The 17,085-nt window shown below is 53.2% G+C and overlaps 1 protein-coding gene across 1 annotated transcript in view; it reads right to left on the bottom strand.

The window, feature by feature from the left end:
- The window catches only part of LOC119977775 (FTS and Hook-interacting protein homolog), a 74,287-nt gene extending 61,145 nt beyond the window's left edge, over positions 1–13,142 (bottom strand). The window contains exon 1 of the mRNA XM_038818983.1: positions 13,107–13,142. The gene's annotated coding sequence lies outside the window, so the exon portion shown is untranslated. The remainder of the gene's footprint in view (positions 1–13,106) is intronic.
- Between the last annotated feature and the right edge of the window lie 3,943 nt (positions 13,143–17,085).

Genomic DNA, 17,085 nt, shown 5'->3' with positions numbered 1-17,085 from the left:
ACTGCTCGGCCCAGGACCGCAAGGAACTTCAGAGAGTCGTGAATACCGCCCAGCCCATCACACAAACCTACCTCCCATCCATTGACTCCATCTACACCTCCCGCTGCCGGGGGAAAGCAGGCAGCATAATCAAGGATCCCTCCCACCCGGCTTACTCACTCTTCCAACTTCTTCCATCGGGCAGGAGATACAGAAGTCTGAGAACACGCACGAACAGACTCAAAAACAGCTTCTTCCCCAGACTCCTGAATGACCCTCTTATGGACTGGACTGATCTCTTCACACATCTTCCCTACTGAGCAGAACAACACTCTGTATCTCTCCTGAAGTCTATGTCTATGTATTTACATTGTGTATTGTATGTGTGCCATGTATACTTTCTTTTCATGTACAGAATGATCTGTCTGAGCTGCACGGAGAACAATACATTTGCACCTTGGTACACGTGGCAATAAACAAATCCAATCCAACTCATTTGGTTGAAAAACGACTGGGAAATTCTGTCTAATGTCATGCACAATGCATCAGGAAGGATGAAATGAAATGAAAATCGCTTATTGTCACGAGTAGGCTTCAACGAAGTTGCTGTGAAAAGCCCCTAGTCGCCACATTCCGGCGCCTGTTCGGGGAGGCTGGTACGGGAATGTCAGGGCCTCGGAGCGTGTGTGCAGGAGGTTTATTAGAACAGTACCAGGGATGAAGAACTTTAATTCATGTGGAGAGACTGGAGAAGCGAGATTGTTCTCCTGACAGCAGAGATGGTTAAGGGGAGATTTAATAGCGGTGTTTAAGATAAATGGGTTTTGATAGAATAACTTAGGAGAAAGAATTTCCAGCGGCCGCAGAGTCGATGCTGTATTATTCTGTAACAATGTGCATTTTTTTCTTTATTTGTTCATGGGTGTGGGTGTGACAGGCTTGGCCAGCATTTATTGCCCAACCCTAATTGCCCGTGAGGCAGCTAAGAGTCGACCAGATTTCCTTCCCTGAAGGACATTAGTGAATGAGATGGGTTTTTCCGACAATCCACAATGGTCATCACTAGATGTTTAATTCCAGATATGTTATGGAGTTTAACTTCCACTACCTGCCGTGGTGGGATTTGAGCCCGGGTTCCCAGATCATTATCCGGGGTCTCCGGATTACTAGCAGCACTACCACAGTGCCACCTCCTTCCCATAAATATCCAAGTGGGAATGGATTTCGGGGATGAGAGGGATAGGGAGACATTGGAATAAATAATTACATCAACAGACATGATGCTCAAAGGTGTTGCCATGGCGTTTTATGGAGGAACTGAAGGAATTTCGCAAGTTCCAGTAACAATCCTATTATCCCACACAACATGAGTGGAATTTGATTAATTTCAGTAATGATGAACCACCGCCTCTGTTGGTTCACAGTCAAGGATGTGGAATGTTATTTATGAGGACAGCAGTTCCGGGAGAGGAGAGGATGGGTGAATTTTAATCCCACATTGTTTTGCTACAATGTTGAGAAATGTGAGGTTATCCATTTTGGTAGGAATAACAGCAAAAGGGATTATTATTTAAATGGTAAAATATTAAAGCATGCCGCTGTGCAGAGAGACCTGGGTGTGCTAGTGCATGAGTAGCAAAAAGTTGGTTTACAGGTGCAACAGGTGATTAAGAAGGCAAATGGAATTTTGTCCTTCATTGCTAGAGGGATGGAGTTTAAGACTAGGGAGGTTATGTTGCAATTGTATATAAGGTGTTAGTGAGACCACACCTGCAGTATTGTGTTCAGTTTTGGTCTCCTTACTTGAGAAAGGACGTACTGGCACTGGAGGGTGTGCAGAGGAGATTCACTAGGTTAATCCCAGAGCTGAAGGGGTTGGATTACGAGGAGAGGTTGAGTAGACTGGGACTGTACTCGTTGGAATTTAGAAGGATGCGGGGGGATCTTATAGAAACATATAAAATTATGAAGGTAATAGATAGGATAGATGCGGGCAGGTTGTTTCCACTGGCGGGGGAAAGCAGAACTAGGGGACATAGCCTCAAAATAAGGGGAAGTAGATTTAGGACTGAGTTTAGGAGGAACTTCTTCACCCAAAGGGTTGTGAATCTATGGAATTCCTTGCCCAGTGAAGCAGTTGAGGCTCCTTCATTAAATGTTTTTAAGGTAAAGATAGATAAGTTTTTTTGAAGAATAAAGGGATTAAGGGTTATGGTGTTCGGGCCGGAAAGTGGAGCTGAGTCCACAAAAGATCAGCCATGATCTAATTGAATGGCGGAGCCGGCTCGAGGGGCTAGATGGCCGACTCCTGCTCCTAGCTCTTATGTTCTTATGAAGGTAGAGCAGTTGATGTTGTATACATGGATTTTAGTAAGGCGTTTGATAAGGTTCCCCATGGTCGGCTTATGAAGAAAGTAAGGAGGTGTGGGATAGAGGGAAATTTGGTCAATTGGATAAGTAACTGGCTATCACATAGAGGGTGGTGGTGGATGGAGAGTTAAACTCCATAACATATCTGGAATTAATGGGGGTTGAGAGAGATCACATGGTGACATATAGTTTCAGTATGGAACTGAGGCAGCCACACGTTCGCCCACTTCTCGCCTCACAACAGTATGACCATTTCAAAATGATCTGTTGGGGTGTAGGAGGGGTGTGGAAGGTTACACCCTCCAGTATCCCCCATCCAAAGATGCTGACCACAGCTTGCGTAGCTGTGGCCAACTGTGGGCGATCAGTGGCCAACAGCTGGAAGAAAACTGGAAGTGGCATTCATCAAGGAACAAAGCCACAATTCTGATTAGGCAGATGGTGGGCAGATGGTACACTTCCATCATGCTGGGTCCTGCAGCACCTGGTCACATCTCTCAAAAATATTCAAAACTACTCGATTTCAAAATAACGCGTTATATGTCAAGCTACAAAGGTAAACACAGCAGCCATTTTGTGCACAGTAAGATGCCACAAAGAGCAATGAGAAGCTCTGTGTGGAGGAGTTGAATACATTCTAAGGTGCCAATTAAATTCCCTTCTCCCAGGTTATTGAACATCCGCATGAAGCAAGCGCATCAGAGTGGTTCAGAGGTGGAGGAGGAGGTTGCATAGTCTCCCTGTGGCCCTGCTCCTGTCAAACCAGCACCTAGCCAGCTTCAAACATTGATTACAAACTAACACCACATGGGAGATGGCTTAATGGACTAAATTAAACACACTGCTCCACAGCAGGTGTGATAATCTGCCTAACTTGTCTTCAGAGGACCCAAAATCTTCCTATTCCTCTTCGTTATTCCACTATTCACATCAAGTCTAGGCCTCCCCCATCTGTCAGTGTTACGACACCCTGGGCCAGCCGCACGGTCAATTCCAGCCCCACTGGGCCCCGAGTCCCAACACAAGTGAACTCATCAATAATTCTCAGAAAAATACCCAACATCTTTGGCACGTGGCTGGCCAATAATTACAGTTACCAGGTTGTAGGTTTAAACACAATTACTGTTTACAGTTACTGCATACAACTGATTAACTCCATGCTAATTAATACCTACTACCCCCTTGAACTGTCCCAATCTCTACCCACACACACACACACACACACACACACACAGAGGACAGACAAACACAGTGGGGTAAAGTGGTGAAAATAATGAGGATGAAAAATCAAAAGATAAGAATCTTTGCTTCCGATGGTGGTTCTTCAACACAGTTTCTTCACAGCAAACTTGCTGATGAAAGTCTCTGGTTTACAGCTGGTGATGGTCTTCATTGCAGAGTGATTCACCCAGGATCTCTGCCAGTGGGGGTTCAGTGTTCACAGGCTAAGGCTTTCTGAAGAGACATCATGGACGGGATGTTCCGCCCCTACCCGCCACACTTCTGCCTCACCACGTCGGTGGGATGCTCCGTTACGCCAGCCGGTCAATGGGGTTTCCCATTGTACAGCAGCCCCACGCCGTCGGTATATCTCCAAGCAGCAGCAAAACGGAGCATCCGGCCAGCGGATAATCCCGCCTCCTATTTCCCATCAAACAGGCCTCCAGCTCGACGTTTACATTCAGGCCAATATCTTTCTGGAGAGACACTTTGTTTCACATCAAACCTTGCTTTCAGCTCTCGACAACAACACGGAATTGCTGGAGAGAGAGTCAGTCCCACAGTGGCTTTGCGGAGAGGATTACTTGGATCTTTTGGGAGAGAGTTAGTTCGATCCCTTCATCAGTTTGCCATAACCATAACTGAAACCAAACCCACGCACACACGGGGAGAACATGCAGACTCCGCACAGACAGTGACCCAAGCCAGGAATCGCAACTGGGACCCTGGCGCTGTGAGGCAGCAGTGCTAACCACTGTGCAAAGTGGGAAAAGGTCACTTCAATGATCTTTCCGAATTACAATCACTAAGACAATTTTGGAAACGCTGTGGCTGATTTGCACAAAGCAAGATCCCATAATGTGATCATAATCAAATAATCTGTTTTTAGTGATGGGGGGTAAATACTAACCAGGGGGAACTCCTTTATTGTTCTGGAATATAGCGGCTGTGGAATCCAGTGAAGGAGGAGGTGGCTTGAACACTGGACCAGACATTGATAAAGAGAAGGTCTTAGATATACGCTCTGCACGTAAAGATGATAAATCACCGGGACTGGATGAGCTGCATCTGAGAGTGCTGAGGGGAGGGAGAGTGGAAATTGCAGAGGCACTGGCCAGAATTCTCCAACCCCCCCCCCCCCCCCCTCTATAGTCTGGGGGCCCAGGTTCAAATCCCTCCAGGACAGATGGTGAAATTTGAATTCAATAAAAGTTTGGAATTAAAATTCCAATGATGTCATAAATCCCAAAGTGATTCACTGAAGCCCCTTCAAGAAGTAAATTCGCTATCTTACCCGATCTGGCCTACTCGCGCTCCGGATCCATAAATGCCCTCTGAAACGGCCGCACTAGCTACTCAGCTGAAGGGTTGTTCGGGATGGGCAATAAATGCTGGCCCAGCCAGCAACGCCCACATAACGTGAATAAATTAATCAAACCGACCAGTCAGTTGAACTTTGGTGTTGGGAAGAGTTTGACAATTGAGGATTAGTGAAGGGGAGTCAGCAGGGATTTGTTCAGGGCCAATGACGTTTAACTATCTTGATTGAGTTTTCTGATGAGACAGAGGGGGTTGATAAGAGTAATGTGGTTGATGTGGTGTACATGGATTTCCAAAAGCAGTTTGTTGAAAAATGAAATGAAAATCACTTATTGTCACGAGTCGGCTTCAAATGAAGTTACTGTGAAAAGCCCCTAGTCGCCACATTCCGGCGCCTGTTCGAGGAGGCTGGTACGGGAATCGAACCGTGCTGCTGGCCTGTTTGGTCTGCTTTCAAAGCCAGCGATTTAGCCCAGTGTGCTAAACCAGCCCCTAATTGTTGAAATGCCCCACATCAAATTTGCTGTGTCTGGAACAAAAGGGGCAATAGCAGAATTGAGACAAAGTTGGCCAAGTGACAGGAAACAGAATAGTGGTGAACAGTTGTTTTTCGACAGAAGGAAAGTTATTAGTTGATATTTTTAATTGTTTCACAGATGTGGGACCATTGGCAAGGCAAACACCTTTGACACTGAGTCACTGCACTGTGAGTGTCAGTATGGAATATACACTCCAACCCTTGCTGGGCAGAAACCAGCACTCTTCCGACTCACAGACAAGAATGGAACTCACTCAGACACAGCATTCAGCGCACAGTTTACCTGTGACAAGGTGCAGAGCTGTGACTGAAAGCTGCACTGACACAGCCCACAGGTGAGAATTGAAGCACTATTGCCGAGCAGTTTGGGATTTCCAAAAGTAATCTGCTTTGAGAAATCAAAGCACATCAATGAAAAAAACAATTGGCCATCTCACCATCGATTCGTTCAGTGCTACATGACACTGATAAACAAACAGTTCGATCATTTCCCAAAAGGGTAAAATGTTTGCTGAGCAGCCAGAGAGAGTGAGGATCAGTGATAAAATAATCAGCAGGCAGACTGAGATAATGTTACACAGATACCTCCTCCATCTGGGAGACGTCAATCAGACCTGAGAAGATCAAAACATCTACACAACTGAACAATCTCTAATTTATGGCCTCAATTCATGGCCTTGCAAGACACACCGTCCCCACCAGTACTGTACCCCAGTGTTATACAGTGACAGACCCATCCCCACCAGTACTGTACCCCAGTGTTATACAGTGACAGACCCGTCCCCACCAGTACTGTACCCCAGTGTTATACAGTGACAGACCCGTCCCCACCAGTACTGTACCCCAGTGTTATACAGTGACAGACCCATCCCCACCAGTACTGTACCCCAGTGTTATACAGTGACAGACCCGTCCCCACCAGTAATGTATCCCAGTGTTATACAGTGACAGACCCGTCCCCACCAGTACTGTACCCCAGTGTTATACAGTGACAGACCCGTCCCCACCAGTAATGTACCCCAGTGTTATACAGTGACAGACCCATCCCCACCAGTACTGTACCCCTGTGTTATACAGTGACAGACCCGTCCCCACCCGTACTTTACCCCAGTGTTATACAGTGACAGACCCGTCCCCACCAGTGCTGTACCCCAGTGTTATACAGTGACAGACCCGTCCCCACCAGTACTGTACCTCAGTGCTATACAGTGACAGACCCGTCCCCACCATTACTGTACCCCAGTGTTATACAGTGACAGACCCGTCCCCACCAGTACTGTACCCCAGTGTTATACAGTGACAGACCCGTCCCCACCAGTACTGTACCCCAGTGTTATACAGTGACAGACCCGTCCCCACCAGTACTGTACCTCAGTGCTATACAGTGACAGACCCGTCCCCACCAGTACTGTACCCCAGTGTTATACAGTGACAGACACGTCCCCACCAGTGCTGTACCCTAGTGTTAAACAGTGACAGACCCGTCCCCACCAGTACTGTACCCCAGTGTTATACAGTGACAGACACGTCCCCACCAGTGCTGTACCCTAGTGTTAAACAGTGACAGACCCGTCCCCACCAGTACTGTACCCCAGTGTTATACAGTGACAGACCCGTCCCCACCAGTACTGTATCCCAGTGTTATACAGTCACAGACCCGTCCCCACCAGTACTGTATCCCAGTGTTATACAGTGACAGACCCATCCCCATCAGTACTGTACCCCAGTGTTATACAGTCACAGACCCGTCCCCACCAGCACTGTATCCCAGTGTTATACAGTGACAGACCCGTCCCCACCAGTACTGTACCCCAGTGTTATACAGTGACAGACCCGTCCCCACCAGTACTGTATCCCAGTGTTATACAGTGACAGACCCATCCCCACCAGTACTGCACCCCAGTGTTATACAGTGACAGACCCCATCCCCACCAGTACCGTATCCCTGTGTTATACAGTGACAGACCCGTCCCCACCAGAACTGTATCCCAGTGTTATACAGTCACAGACCCGTCCCCACCAGTACTGTACCCCAGTGTTATACAGTGACAGACCCGTCCCCACCAGTACTGTACCCCAGTGTTATACAGTGACAGACCCATCCCCGCCAGTACTGTACCCCAGTGTTATACAGTGACAGACCCGTCCCCACCAGTACTGTACCCCAGTGTTATACAGTGACAGACCCGTCCCCACCAGTACTGTACCCCAGTGTTGTACAGTGACAGACCCGTCCCCACCAGTACTGTACCCCAGTGTTATACAGTGACAGACCCGTCCCCACCAGTACTGTACCTCAGTGTTATACAGTGACAGACCCGTCCCCACCAGTACTGTACCCCAGTGTTATACAGTGACAGACCCGTCCCCACCAGTACTGTATCCCAGTGTTATACAGTCACAGACCCGTCCCCACCAGTACTGTATCCCAGTGTTATACAGTCACAGACCCGTCCCCACCAGCACTGTATCCCAGTGTTATACAGTGACAGACCCGTCCCCACCAGTACTGTACCCCAGTGTTATACAGTGACAGACCCGTCCCCACCAGTACTGTACCCCAGTGTTATACAGTGACAGACCCGTCCCCACCAGTACTGTACCCCAGTGTTATACAGTGACAGACCCGTCCCCACCAGTACTGTACCCCAGTGTTATACAGTGACAGACCCGTCCCCACCAGTACTGTACCCCAGTGTTATACAGTGACAGACCCGTCCCCACCAGTACTGTACCCCAGTGTTATACAGTGACAGACCCGTCCCCACCAGTACTGTACCCCAGTGTTATACAGTGACAGACCCGTCCCCACCAGTACTGTACCCCAGTGTTATACAGTGACAGACCCGTCCCCACCAGTACTGTACCTCAGTGCTATACAGTGACAGACCCGTCCCCACCAGTACTGTACCCCAGTGTTATACAGTGACAGACCCGTCCCCACCAGTACTGTACCCCAGTGTTATACAGTGACAGACCCGTCCCCACCAGTACTGTACCCCAGTGTTATACAGTGACAGACCCGTCCCCACAAGTACTGTACCTCAGTGCTATACAGTGACAGACACGTCCCCACCAGTGCTGTACCCCAGTGTTATACAGTGACAGACCCGTCCCCACCAGTACTGTATCCCAGTGTTATACAGTGACAGACCCGTCCCCACCAGTACTGTACCCCAGTGTTATACAGTGACAGACCCGCCCCCACCAGTACTGTACGACAGAGTGATATAGAGACAGACCCGTCCCCACCAGTACTGTATCCCAGTGTTATACAGTCACAGACCCGTCCCCACCAGTACTGTATCCCAGTGTTATACAGTCACAGACCCGTCCCCACCAGCACTGTATCCCAGTGTTATACAGTGACAGACCCGTCCCCACCAGTACTGTACCCCAGTGTTATACAGTGACAGACCCGTCCCCACCAGTACTGTATCCCAGTGTTATACAGTGACAGACCCATCCCCACCAGTACTGCACCCCAGTGTTATACAGTGACAGACCCCATCCCCACCAGTACCGTATCCCTGTGTTATACAGTGACAGACCCGTCCCCACCAGAACTGTATCCCAGTGTTATACAGTCACAGACCCGTCCCCACCAGTACTGTACCCCAGTGTTATACAGTGACAGACCCATCCCCGCCAGTACTGTACCCCAGTGTTATACAGTGACAGACCCATCCCCACCAGTACTGTACCCCAGTGTTATACAGTGACAGACCCGTCCCCACCAGTACTGTACCCCAGTGTTGTACAGTGACAGACCCGTCCCCACCAGTACTGTACCCCAGTGTTATACAGTGACAGACCCATCCCCACCAGTACTGTACCCCAGTGTTATACAGTGACAGACCCGTCCCCACCAGTACTGTACCTCAGTGCTATACAGTGACAGACACGTCCCCACCAGTGCTGTACCCTAGTGTTATACAGTGACAGACCCGCCCCCACCAGTACTGTACCCCAGTGTTATACAGTGACGGACCGGGCCCCACTAGTACTGTATTTCAATTTGAAACGGGGATAAACATTCTGATAAGGGTCAGTTTGGATTTGTAAGGTCGCTCTCTATAATTGTTCTGCAGGCCGCTTTCAGAATCCATGATAGGAATTCCCGCACCCACCCATCCACATAACTGCAATACCGATGTCACACTCTGACTTCAGTCCACAAGATTCCCCGCAGAGTTTACTATTTCAATAACAAGCTTGAAATAGCCTCTATTTTAATATTTGAAATGTTGTTGATGCTGGGAGAAGGAGAACGTGGAAAGGATTTCCATATCTCCAGACCTTCAACAACCTCAGCTAAACCATTGCAGTTTGGAACCAACTGAATCATTTTTAAAATGTAGTCATTGGTGTAATGAAGGATCTACAGGATATTGTGCAGAGCAAGATCCCAAAAACAGCAACCTGATTATCGCACCTGGCTTAGTGATGGTAGTTGATGGGCAAATATTGGGCCAGGGTATCGGGGAGAACACCCCCACCCCCACCACCACCCCCACCACCACCCCCACCCCCACCACCACTCCCACCACCACCCCCACCCCCACCACCACTCCCACCACCACTCCCACCACCACTCCCACCACAACTCCCCCACCCCCACCCCCACCACCACTCTCACCACCACTCCCAACACCACCCCCACCCCCACCCCCACCCCCACCACCACTCCCACCACCACTCCCACCACCACTCCCACCCCACCATCACCCCCACCCCCACAACGCCCCCACCCCCACCCCCACCACCACTCCCACCACCACTCCCACCACCACCCCCACCCCCACCCCCACCCCCACCACCACTCCCACCACCACTCCCACCACCACTCCCACCACCACTCCTACCACCACTCCCACCACAACGCCCCCACCCCACCCCCACCACCACTCTCACCACCACTCCCAACACCACCCCCACCCCCACCCCCACCCCCACCACCACTCCCACCACCACTCCCACCACCACCCCCACCCCCACCCCCACCCCCACCCCCACTCCCACCACAATGCCCCCACCACCACTCCCACCACCACTCCCACCACAACGCCCCCACCCCACCCCCACCACCACTCCCACCCCACCTCCACCCCCACCTCCACTCCCACCCCCACCATCACTCCCACCCCACCTCCACCACAACGCCCCCACTCCCACCCCCACCCCCACCCCCACCACCACAATGCCCCCACCCCACCCCCACACCCACTTCCACCCCCACCCCCACCACCACTCCCACCTCCACTCCCACCCCCACCTCAACGCCCCCACCCCACCCCACCCCCACCACCACAATGTCCCCACCCCACCCCCACACCCACCTCCACCCCCAACCCCACCCCCACCACCACTCCCACCTCCACTCCCACCCCCACCTCAACGCCCCCACCCCACCCCACCCCACCCCCACCCCCACCCCCACCACCAGAATGCCCCCACCCCACTCCCACCTCCACTCCTACTCCCACCTCAACGCCCCCACCCCACCCCACCCCCACCCCCACCACCAGAATGCCCCCACCCCACTCCCACCTCCACTCCCACTCCCACCTCAACGCCCCCACCCCACCCCACCCCACCCCCACCCCCACCACCAGAATGCCCCCACCCCACCCCCACCTCCACTCCCACTCCCACCTCAACGCCCCCACCCCACCCCACCCCCACCACCACCACAATGCCCCCACCCCCACCTCCACCCCCACAACGGCCCCAGCCCAACCTCCACCCCCACAACGTTCCCACTCCCACCCCCACTCCCACCACAACGCCCCCACCCCACCCCACCCCCACCTCCACCCCCACATCCACCTCCACCCCCACCTCCACTTCCACCCCCACCCCAACCTCCACCTCCACCCCCACAACATTCCCATCCCTACCCCCACCTCCAACCCCTGGGGTCCCCAGGGCAGGTGTATGTTGTGGGTGGGGCCCCGAGGCAGGTGTATGCTGTGGGTGGGGCCCCGGGGCAGGTGTATGTTGTGGGTGGGGCCCCGGGGCAGGAGGACCCCGGGGCAGGAGGACCCCGGGAACAGCAGGACCCCGGGAGCAGCAGGACCCCGGGGCATGAGGACCCCGGGAGCAGCAGGACCCCCGGGAGCAGCAGGACCCCCGGGGGCAGGAGGACCCCGGGGCAGGAGGACCCCGGGGCAGGGGGACCCCGGGGCAGGAGGACCCCGGGGCAGGAGGACCCCGGGAGCAGCGGGACCCCGGGGCAGGGGGACCCCGGGGCAGGAGGACCCCGGGGCAGCGGGACCCCGGGGCAGGAGGACCCCGGGGCAGGAGGACCCCGGGGCATGAGGACCCCGGGAGCAGCAGGACCCCGGGGCAGGAGGACCCCGGGGCAGGAGGACCCCGGGGCAGGGGGACCCTGGGGCAGGAGGACCCCGGGGCAGGAGGACCCCGGGAGCAGCGGGACCCCGGGGCAGCGGGACCCCGGGGCAGGAGGACCCCGGGAGCAGCGGGACCCCGGGGCAGGAGGACCCCGGGGCAGGAGGACCCCGGGAGCAGCGGGACCCCAGGGCAGGAGGACCCCGGGGCAGGAGGACCCCGGGGCAGGGGGACCCCGGGGCAGGAGGACCCCGGGGGCAGCGGGACCCCGGGGCAGGAGGACCCCGGGAGCAGCAGGACCCCGGGGCAGGAGGACCCCGGGGCAGGGGGACCCCGGGGCAGGAGGACCCCGGGGCAGGAGGACCCCGGGGCAGGAGGACCCCGGGAGCAGCAGGACCCCGGGGCAGGAGGACCCCGGGGCAGCGGGACCCCGGGGCAGGAGGACCCCGGGGCAGGAGGACCCCGGGGCAGGAGGATCCCAGGGCAGTGGGACCCCGGGGCAGGAGGACCCCGGGGCAGGGGGACCCCGGGGCAGTGGGACCCCGGGGCAGGAGGACCCCCGGGGCAGGGGGACCCCCGGGGCAGGGGGACCCCCGGGGCAGGAGGACCCCGGGGCAGGAGGACCCCAGGGCAGCGGGACCCCGGGGCAGGGGGACCCCGGGGCAGGAGGACCCCGGGGCAGCGGGACCCCGGGGCAGGAGGACCCCGGGGAGGGGGACCCCGGGGCAGCGGGACCCCGGGGCAGGAGGACCCCGGGGCAGGAGGACCCCGGGGCAGCGGGACCCCGGGGCAGCGGGACCCCGGGGCAGGAGGACCCCAGGGCAGGAGGCAAGGTGAATGGTGGCTTTTCATTAAGCGATGCTGTGCTATGATTTGGGCGATAGTTCCCCTGACAGCGGACACCCCACTCAGTGAATGGGGGTGGGGCAGACATGTCCCAGGGAGCAGCTCAAACCCACCAACCTGCTGACCTTGGAGATGAGAGTGGCTTTGACTGAGGCACAGATGATTTGGAGTATGGTGCAGACAAAACTCCCTCACAACACCCTGACAACAAGGGACAGACGGAGTGAAGACTGACAAGGCCGGGTGCTCACAGCTTTCAGCAGCAAAGTCAACTCACCCACTGACAACCTCTGTTTAAAGTCCCACACACTTCTGTAAACATCGACTGTGAATATAGTGAACACACAGCTGGGCAAGTGTCATCAACTGAAAATAGTCAGCTATAAATAACATTCAAACAGCAGGCAGATTTTAACTGGGGAGGTATCTCGAATGTTCCCAGAGGACAGTGTGTTCCATTCTGAAGCAAGGCAGCCCTCACCTGGAACAACCAACTTCCCCTTTTGTCCGATCCCTTCCTGCGTACAGCCAGCAGCTTCTTCGCCTGTCTGTACTTGGCAGCATTGAAGGCATTTCCTGTTGAGCCCAACCTGCTCATGAATATTGTAGCAGGTGCAATCAATATTTCAGAGAGGATGCTGCCTTGCCCCTCCCAGCTGGCTGTCATTGAAGGGAGAGTGTGACCTGCACAGACTGGGAAGGTGATTAGCAGAGAGAGGGATCCAAGCTGCAGCACACAGGCCTTGCAACATGACATCATTGCTCCTGGCACTGGTGTTACACTGGGGAGCAGTTTGGATTATGTACAAACACACAATTGCTCTGAATTGAAATGTCTACAAAACCCACACCAAAAATCTGATATTATAGCCTCTGATCATTCACCGCTCACATCCCATTAGAGTGCTCAATAAGTCAAAATGCCATTGATTTGAGACTCACGCCAGACACTGTCATGTTCGTGCTCGACTGAGGGTGTTACATTGCCAGTTAATGTTATAACTGGAGGGAAACATCCCAGAATGGAACCCTGGCTCTGTAACATTTACTTTTTAATGTAAAATGTGGAAAAACAGAATCACAGGACCGCTAATTAGTTTTAACAACAAGAAAAAACATTCATTAAACATGAAACATTGGATTATTATATAATACGCATTTACACCCCTCTTAGCAGAACAAATATACACAGATTTTAAGATGAACACAGATTACAAAGTACATTTTAAGCTACAGAGGTCTCATTAATACACAAAGTTCCTATTAAGCAGACAGGATGACACACTCCTCTCTAACCCCAAGGGAATGTGTAATGAACTCCAATTGGCTTTATTGGTTGGCCAATTGGAGTATGAGCTCCCTCAATGTTAGCTCATTGAGGGGGCCCATATAATCACCTGTGTAGGCTTTGTGAGCCAGTCTAAAGTTGACTGGACTGCTAGCAGCACTGTTTGGAGCTGTTCCTGTAATATCGTTATTGTAAATAAATATTGGTGTGGTGACGGAACTCCTGCCTCCTGTGGATTACTACAGAATGTGTGTGGGTTTCTCCTCACAATCTCCCGATGATTTGTACACCGTGATTTACCTTCTCTCACTGAACTCCGGCTTACACGTGAGTGATTTCAAATTCCACTTGCAAAAGTCACATTTTAAAATGTTGCTCTCCCCCCTCTGCTGCTTCCATCAAGGTATCAAAGTTTCACTTTTGGGCTTTCCTCCGTTTTAAAGACTTTTCCACAAACTCCAAGGTCTGGCCACCGATTCACAAAATTATTTCAAATAATGTCTCCCAAAGCTGTTGCAACTTCTCACAATGCTGAGCATTGCTGCAGATATCTTTCTGGCCTCCGAGGATCCAATCCTTTTTCACCTCTCTCTGACTTTAATGAACAGTAAACTGATCAGGTTCCCAGTTTGTTCCATTAACTCCGGATTTCTTGGAAACTTCTCTTCATTTCTCCAGTTTCCTGAACCAGCTGGACTTCGGGCATCTGTTTTCTTAAGCATTATTCCAGAGTATGGCTTTTCTTCTAGCATGGCTGAGAGAGATTTCCCTCTTTAAAACCAACTGCTTCCAGCTCAGGTCTGATCACTGCCTTCTTTCTCACAACCTTTTTCCAACTGTAATCGAATTAGCTAAACTAAAACTTAAAAAGGTTCAATACCTTACAAGGCCCCAGTTGCTAAGCAACAACGAGATGCTTATGCCTCTTAGTTATTCCTCATGCCGCATTCCCTCTAAGAACAATAGAAACACAGTTGGAACTTAACCAACCCCTACACATACAAACACCTCTGTCCAGCATGAATCTAACTAGAGGTTTTACCCTTCCTGGCACAGAAACAATAAATTAAACCCACTTGAAACTATACCTGGTTTCCAATGTTTATCAGTACAAATATAAATCCCTTAAAGCTACCTTTGTTTTCCAAACAGGCAGTTCTGGAACAGCTGGAAGATCAGAACTGAGGGAGTGCCGCACTGTCAGAGGGTCAGTACTGAGGGGGTGCTGCACTGTCAGAGGGTCAGTACTGAGGGAGTGCTGTACTGTCAGAGGGTCAGTACTGAGGGAGCGCTGCACTGTCAGAGGGTCAGTACTGATGGAGTGCCGCACTGTTAGAGAGTCAGTACTGAGGGAGTGCTGCACTGTCAGAGGGTCAGTACTGAGGGAGTGCTGCACTGTCAGAGGGTCAGTACTGAGGGAGTGCCGCACTGTCAGAGGGTCAGTACTGAGGGGGTGCTGCACTGTCAGAGGGTCAGTACTGAGGGAGTGCTGTACTGTCAGAGGGTCAGTACTGAGGGAGAGCTGCACTGTCAGAGGGTCAGTACTGAGGGAGCGCCGCACTGTCAGAGGGTCACTACTGAGGGAGCACTGCACTGACAGAGGGTCAGTACTGAAGGAGTGCCGCACTGTCAGAGGGTCAGTACTGAGGGAGTGCCGCTCTGTCAGAGGGTCAGTACTGAGGGAATGCCGCACTGTCAGAGGATCAGTACTGAGGGAGTGCTGCACTGTCAGAGGGTCAGTACTGAGGGAGTGCCGCACTGTCAGAGGGTCAGTACTGAGGGAGTGCTGCACTGTCAGAAGGTCAGTACTGAGGGAGTGCTGCACTGTAGGAGTGTCAGTACTGACGGAGTGCCGCACTGTCAGAGGGTCAGTACTGAGGGAGTGCTGCACTGTCAGGTCAGTACTGAGGGAGTGCCGCACTGTCAGAGGGTCAGTACTGAGGGAGTGCTGCACTGTCAGAGGGTCAGTACTGAGGGAGTGCTGCACTGTCAGAGGATCAGTACTGAGGGAGTGCTGCACTGTCAGAGGGTCAGTACTGAGAGAGTGCTGCACTGTCAGAGGGTCAGTACTGAGGGAGTGCTGCACTGACAGAAGGTCAGTACCGAGGAAGTGCCGCACTGTCAGAGGGTCAGTACTGAGGGAGTGCAGGACTGTCAGAGGGTCAGTACTGAGGGAGTGCCGCACTGTCAGAGGGTCAGTACTGAGGGAGTGCTGCACTGTCAGAGGGTCAGTACTGAGGGAGTGCCGCACTGTTGGAGGGTCAGTACTGAGGGAGTGCTGCACTGTCAGAGGGTCAGTACTGAGGGAGTGCCGCACTGTCAGAGGGTCAGTACCGAGGGAGTGCCACACTGTCAGAGGGTCAGTACTGAGGGAGTGCTGCACTGTCAGAGGGTCAGTACTGAGGGAGTGCCGCACTGTCAGAGGGTCAGTACTGAGGGAGTGCTGCACTGTCAGAGGGTCAGTACTGAGGGAGTGCCGCACTGTTGGAGGGTCAGTACTGAGGGAGTGCTGCACTGTCAGAGGGTCAGTACTGAGGGAGTGCCGCACTGTCAGAGGGTCGGTAATGAGGAAGTGCTGCACTGTCAGAGGGTCAGTACTGAGGGACTGATGCACTGTCAGAGGGTCAGTAATGAGGGAGTGCTGCACTGTCAGAGGGTCAGTACTGAGGGAGTGCTGCACTGTCAGAGGGTCAGTACTGAGGGAGTGCTGCACTGTCAGAGGGTCAGTACTGAGGGAGTGCCGCACTGTCAGAGGGTCAGTACTGAGGGAGTGCCGCACTGTCAGAGGGTCAGTACTGAGGGAGAGCTGCACTGTCTCCAGATTGTGCCCCAGAGGCCTGTCCACTAATATTTCCCACCGAGGTGCGTGTATCTGCGCTGGGGGAGTATGGGGATGAAAGCTGTGATGACTCAATCGGGTCTTCCTCGGAGCTCTCCTCTGAGGTGTTCTCCTGGGAGGCAGTGGAGGTGCCGCCCGGGATGGGCCGGCGCCATCGGCTGGAGGACCTGCGGGAGGATGGACATGTGGTCAGTGGGAGGGATGGGTCAGTCAGTAAAACAATAACAACTCACGTTTGACAGGCCCTCTGGTGGAGCCCGGTGGTTCCTCACCTCTGCAGAGTCTGCCAGTCTCCGCTTGGGTGACCGCCCTGTCCTCGGCCACACCCATCAC

This window comes from Scyliorhinus canicula, chromosome 14, assembly GCF_902713615.1.
Source record: "Scyliorhinus canicula chromosome 14, sScyCan1.1, whole genome shotgun sequence".
In the NCBI taxonomy this organism is placed as follows: domain Eukaryota; kingdom Metazoa; phylum Chordata; class Chondrichthyes; order Carcharhiniformes; family Scyliorhinidae; genus Scyliorhinus; species Scyliorhinus canicula.
This window is presented reverse-complemented; position numbering and strand designations above follow the sequence as displayed.